This window comes from Onychomys torridus, chromosome 1 (assembly GCF_903995425.1).
Source record: "Onychomys torridus chromosome 1, mOncTor1.1, whole genome shotgun sequence".
Lineage (NCBI taxonomy): Eukaryota > Metazoa > Chordata > Mammalia > Rodentia > Cricetidae > Onychomys > Onychomys torridus.
In genome coordinates, this window is record NC_050443.1 from 65287846 (window position 1) to 65294944 (window position 7099).

Consider the following 7099-nt stretch of genomic DNA (forward strand, 5'->3'; position numbering starts at 1 on the left):
GTATAGACCAAAACCCAGATGCTAAATGCTTTCTAACTTCATTTGAAGCTTGAACAACAGGAAAACATTTCATGTCTTAGTTGGTAAGGCTGTTGAATATCTCATGGCTGAGGATGGAAATTAGCCCATAGTATAACACTGTATTTTTAGTTTGCTAAGTGATCACAGTATCAAAAGCATTTTAATATATTTCTTTTTAAATTTGTTATATTTGTGTTTTAATTTTACACATCAGCCATGGGTTCCAATGTCCTCTGCCCTCCTGTCTCCTCCCCTATATTCCCCCCAGCACCTCCCCTCCATTCCCATCTCCTCCAGGGCCAAGAATCCCATGGGGATTCAATTCAACCTGGTGGATTCAGTCCATGCAGGTCCAGTCCCCTCCTTCCAGGCTGAGCAAAGTGTCCCTGTGTAAGCCCAAGGTTCCAAACAGCCAGCTCATGCACTAAGGACAGGTCTGCGTCACACTGCCTGGGTGCCTACCAAACAGTTCAAGCTATTCAATTGTCTCAGTTATCGAGAGGGCCTTATCCAGTTGGGGGCTCCACAGCTTTTGGTTCATAATTCATGTTTTTCCATTAGTTTGGCTATTTGTCCCCGTACTTTTTCCAATCTTGATTTCAACAATTCACACTCTTACAGTCCTTCCTCTTTCCTGAAAATTGGAGTACTGGAGTTCCAACTGGGGCCTGGCCATGGATCTCTGCATCCATTTCCATCAGTTATTGGATGACAGTTCCAGCACAACAGTTATGGTGTTTGGTCATCTGACCACCAGACTAGATCATATCAGGCTTTCTCTCAACCATTGCCACTAGTCTGCAGTGGATGTATCATTGTGGATTTCTGAAGACCTCTCTAGCACTTTGCTTCTTCCTGTTCTCATGTGGTCTTCATTTATCATGGTCTCTTATTCCTTGTTCTCCCTTTCTGTTTGTGATCCAGCTGTAACCTCCCTCTCTCCCTAAGCTCACTTTCACTGGATACTTACCCTTCATTACCCCATTCGTGTCCAGGTTGTTCATGAAGATCTCATCCATTTCTCTGTCACTGTGTGATCCTGGTGTCTTTATTAGGGTCCCGTATTCTAGGTAGCATCCCTGGGGTTGTGTAGCAATCTAGTCATATTTTTTTTTACAACTAGTATCCTCCTATGAGTGAGGACATACCATGTTTGACATTCTTAGTCTGTGTTACCTCACTCAGGATGATTTTTTTCTAGATCCATCTATTTCCCAGCAAACCTCAAGTTGTCATTGATTTTCTCTGCTGAGTAGTACCCCATTGTTTATATGTAACCCATACTCTTTATCCATTCTTCAGTTGAAGGGCATCTAGGTTGTTTCCAGGTTCTGGCTATTACAAACATTGCTGATATGAACATAACTGAGCAAATGCCCTTGCTGTATGATTGAGCATTCCTTGGGTATATGCTCAAGAGTGGTAACACTAGGTCTTGGGGGAGATGGATTCCCAATTTTCTGAGGAAGCACCATATTGATTTCCAAAGTGGCTGTACAAGCTAACATTCCCACCAGCAGTTGAAGAGAGCTCCCCTTATTCCAAATCCTCTCCAGCATAAGCTGTCTTTAGTGTCTTTGATCTTAGCCATTCTGACAGGTGTAAGGTGGTATCTCAGAGTTGTTTTGATTTGCATTTCCTTGATAATCTGGGATGTTGAGCAATTCCTTAAATGTCTTTCAGCCATTTGAGCTTCCTCTGTTGAGAATTCTCTGTTTAGTTCTTTAGCCCATTTCTTAATTGGACTATTGGGCATTTTGATGTCTAATTTCTTGAGTTCTTTATATATTCTGGATATCAGCCTTCTGTCACATGTGTGGTTGGTGAAGAACTTTTCCCATTCTGTAGGCTGTTGCTTTGTCTTGTTGACCATGTCCTTTGCCCTGCAAAAGCTTCTCAGTTTCAAGAGGTCCTATTGATAGATTGTTTCTCTCAGTGTTTGTGCTACTGGTGTTACATTTAGGAAGTGATCTCCTATGCCAATGCATTCAAGAATACTTCCTATTTTCTATCAGGTTCAGAGTAACTGGATTTATGTTAAGTCTTTGATCCACTTGGACTTAGGTTTTGTGCATGGTGACCGATATGGGTCTATTTGTAGCCTTCTACACATTGAGATCCAATTATGCCAGCACCATTTGTTGAACATGCTTTCTTTTTTCCATTGCACAGTTTTGGCTTCTTTGATAAAAATTATATGTTCATAGGTGTGTGCTTTAATGTCAGGGTCTTCAATTTGATTCCTTTGGTACACATGTTGATTTTTATGCCAGTACCCAGCTGTTTGTATTCCTCTAGCTCTATAGTAGTGCTTGACGTCAGGAATCATGATGCCTCCAGATGTTGTTTTATATTATCCTGGGTTTTTTGGTTTTCTATATGAAGAAGAATATTATTCTTTCCAGTTCCATGAAGAATTGTGTTGGTATTTTGATGGGGATTGCATTGAACTTGTAGATTGGTTTTAGTAAAATTGCCATTTTTTACCATGTTAATGCTGCCTATCCATGAGCATGGGAGATCTTTGCATTTTCTGACATCTTCTTCAATTTTCTTTTTCAGGGACTAAATTTCATGTCATATATGTCCTTCCCTTGCTTATTTAGAGTCACCCAAAGTTATTTTATATTATTTGTGGCTAATAGTAAAGGGTGATTTATCTCTGATTTGCTTCTCAGCCTGTTTGTTTATTGTATATAGGAGGGCTACTGATTTTTTTGTGTGTGTTAGTCTTGTTTCCTGCTATGTTGCTGAAGGTGTTTATAAGCTGTATGAGTTCATTGGTTGAATTTTTGGGGTCACTCATGTAAACTAACATGTCATCTGCAAATAGGAAAAGCTTGACTTCTTCCTTTCCAATTTGTATCCCCTTAATCTCCTCGTGTTGTCTTAATGCTCTGGCTAGAACTTAAAGTACTATATTGAATAAGTATGGGGAGAGGGGACATCCTTGCCTTGTTCCTGATTTTAGTAGAATCACTTTAAGTTTCTCTCCATTTAATTTGATGTTGGCTTGCTGTAGATTGCCTTTATTATGTTTAGGTGTGTTCCGTGTATTCCTGATTGCTCCATGTCCTTTATCATGAAAGGGTGTTGGAGTTTGTCAAATGCCTTTTCTGCATCTAGTGAGATGATCATGTGTTTTTTTCTTTGAGTTTGTTTATTTGGTGTATTACATGAACTGCCTTTTGTATGTTAAACCACCCTTGCATTCCAGGGATGTGGCCTATTTGATCATGGTGGATAACTGTTTTGATGTATTCTTGGAGTCTGTCTGCCAATATTTTATTGAGTATTTTTGCATCAATGTTCATAAGGGAGATTGGTCTGTAGTTCTCTTTCTTTGTTGCATCTTTGTTTGGTTTAGGAATCAGGATAATTGTAGCATCATACATGGAGTTTGGTAATATTTCTTCTGCTTCTATTGTGTGGAACAATTTAAAGACTATTGGTAATAACTCTTCTTTGAAGATGTGGTAGAATTCTGTGCTGAATCCATCTAGTTCTGGGCTTTTTATTGTTGGGAGGCTTTTACTGTCTGATTCTATTTCCTTAGATGTTATTGGACTATTTAAATAATTTATTTGGCCTTGATTTAACTTAAGTATGTGGTACATATCCAGAAAATTATCCATTTCATTTAGATTTTCCAGTTTAGTGGAACACAGGTTTTTGTAGTATGACCTGATGATTCTCTGCATTTCCTCAGTGTTAGTTTTTATGTCTCTCTTTTCATTTCTGATTTTGTTAATATGGATGATCTCTCTCTCTCTCTCTCTCTCTCTCTCTCTCTCTCTCTCTCTCTCTCTCTCTCTCTCTCTGCCTTTTAGTTAGTTTGGATAAGGGCTTGTCTATTTTGTTGATTTTCTCAGAGATCCAACTGTGTTTCATTGATTCTTTGTATTGTTCTCTTTGTTTCTATTTTATTGATTTAAGCTTCTAATTTATTATTTCCTAGCATTTATTCCTCCTTGGTGACTTTGCTTCTTCTTGTTCTAGAGCTTTCAGGTGTGCTGTTAAGTCACCTGTGTGAGATTTCTCCAACATCTTTATGTGGACATTTAGGACTATGAATTTCCCTCTTAGCACTGTTTTCATAGGGTCACATATATTTGGGTATGTGGTATTTTCATTTTCATTGATCTCTAGAAAGTATTTAATTTCATTCTTTATTTCTTCCTTACCCCATTTGTGATTCAGTTGAGCATTATTCAGTTTCCATGAGATTGTAGGTTTTCTGTAGATTTTGTTGTTGTTGAAATCTAACTTTAAACCATGGTGGTCTGATGGAAGACAGGAAGTTATTCCATTTTTTTGTATCTGTTGAGATTTGCTTTGTGGCCCAGTATGTAGTTGATTTTAGAGAAGGTTCCATGGGGTGCTGAGGAGAAGATATATTCTTTTTTGTTCAGACGGAATGTTCTGTAGATATCATTTAAGTACATTAGAGTCATAACATCAATTAAGTCGTTTATTTCTCTATTAAGTTTCAATTTGGGAGATCTGTCCAGTGATGAAAGTGGGGTGTTGAAGTCTCCCCCTATTAATGTGTGGGGTTTTATATGTGATTTAAACTTTAGTAATGTTTCTTTTACATATTTGGATGCCCTTTTATTTGGAGCATAAATGTTCAGAATTGAAACTTCATCTTGGTGGGTATTTCCTGAGATGAGTATGTAATGTCCTTCATTATCTCTTTTGATTGATTTTAGTTTGAAGTCTATTTGCTGGATATTAGGGTGGCTACACCTACTAGCTTCTTAAGACCATTTGATTGGAAAGTCTTTTCCCAGCCTTTTATTTTTCAGTAATGTTTATCTTTGAATTTGAGGTGTGTTTCTTGTATGCAGAGGAAAGATAGGTTCTGTTTTTGTATTTGCTCTGTTAGTCTGTGTCTTTTTATAGGTGAGTTAATTCCATTGAAATTAGGGATATTAATGACCATTGATTGTTCATTCCTGTTATTTATTTATTTATTTATTAATTTATTTTTTTTGGTGGTAGTGTGTGTGTACTTCTCTTCTTTGGGTTTACTGCTTTGGTGTTATCTATTGCCTGTGGTTTTGAGGGTGTATCTGAATTCCTTAGGTTGCAATTTTGCTTGTAGTGCTTTCTGTAGGGCTGGGTTTTTGGATATTCTTTAAATCTGTCTTTGTCTTGGAAGGTCTTGTTCACTCCATCTATGATGATTGAAAGTTTTGCTGAGTATATTAGTCTAGGCTGGCATCCATGGTCTCTTAGTGTCTGCATTATATCTGTCCAGGTCCTTCTGGCTTTCAAAGTCTCTATTGAGAAATTGGGTGTTATTCTGATGGGATTGCCTTTATAAGTCACTTGGCCTTTTCCCCTTGCTGCTCTTAATATTTTTTCTTTATTCTTTACATTTAGTTGTTTAATTATTATGTGGTGAGGGCCCTTTTGGTGGGGGAGTCTAGTCTGTTTGGTGTTCTATAGGCTTCTTGTATCTTCATAGGCATTTTCTTCTTTAAATTGGGAAAGTTTTCTTCTATGATCTTGTTGTATATATTTTCTGTGCCTTTGAGTTGGTATTCTTCTCCTTCCTCTATCCCTATTATTTGTAGGTTTGGTCTTTTCATGGTGTCCCAAATTTCTTGGACATTTTGGGTCATGACTTTTCTGGCTTTAGTGTTTTCCTTGATGAATCTATTTCTTCTACTATATCTTCAACACCTGAGATCCTCTCTTCCATCTCTTGCATTCTGTTGGTTATACTTGCATTGGAAGTTCCTGTTTGTTTCCTCAGATTTACTATTTCCAGCATTCCCTCTGCTTGTGTCTTTGTCATTTTTTATATTTTACTTTTGAGGTCTTGGACTGTTTCCCTCATTTGTTTCATTGCTTTTTCAGGATTTCCTTTCAGGGATTTATTGTTTTCTTCTGTTTTATTTGTCCCTCTAATTTTTTATAGCATTCTTCCCATTTTTTTGTTTGTCTGTTCCTCCAATTCATTTTTTATTTCTTCTATATAAGGCTCTAGCCTCTTCATGATGTTATTCATTAGGTTGTTTTCTTCTCCTTTTTCCATTTTGTGATGTTCAGGTCTAGCTGTTGGAGGAGGGCTAGGTTCTGGTGATGCTGTATTGCTCTTTAGGTTCTGGTGATGCTCTATTGCTCTTTAGGTTCTGGTGATGCTCTATTGCTCTTTATTTTGTTGTATATACTTCTGCCTTAACATCTGCCTATCTCTTTGTTGTTTCATTCTTTGTCTTATCAGTGCTCTTGGCCAGATAGAGCTGACAGATTCAGGAAGCCTCTCTCTGGTCCAGATGGGAGTGCTAGCTGGATGTGAGCTGGGGGCTGGTCTCTGAGTCTCAGGAAGTGGCCTGGCTCTCTGGCTGATGGGTGTTTGGACCAGGATATAGAGATTGCAGGGTCTGCGGGGGGTTGGGGCTTAGAGAAGGTGAACTTTCCCTGTGGGGTGGGGGTCCTGCCTGATGATCAGAAGCTGGGCCAAATTTGGGCAGGTGTTTTCTGGAATGGCTGATGCTCAGGGATGAGACATAGGGGCAAGCCTCTCTGTGTATGACCCCAGGCACTCACCTCTGGTCCAGATTGGAGCTCTGGGACAGGATGGGAGCTGGGGGCTGGTCTCTAAGTCTAAGGAAGTGGCTGAGGTCTTGGGTAGATGGGTGTGGGGTAGGGTATGGAGATTTCAGGGTCTGCCTAGGGTTTTGGAAAAGGGGAAACCTTCCCACGGGGCTTGCACAATGGCCAGAAACTGGGGCCAATTTGGGCAGGTCTTCCTAGGGATGGCTGGTGTCTAGGGATCGGACATAGGTGCAGGCCTCTCTGGGTATGACCCCAGGCACTCACATCTGGTCCAGATAGGAGTTCCCAGCTGGATGGGAGCTGGCAGCTGGTCTCTGAGTCTCAGGAAGTGACTGAGTTCTAGGGTAGATGGATGTTTGGGACAGGGTGTGGAGATTGCAGGGTCTGCCTGGGGTTTTGGAAAAGGGGAAACCTTCCTGCAGGCTTGCCCAATGTTCAGAAACTGGGTCCAATTTGGGCAGGTCTTCCTAGGGATGGCTGTTGCCCAGGGATGGGACCTAGGGGCAGG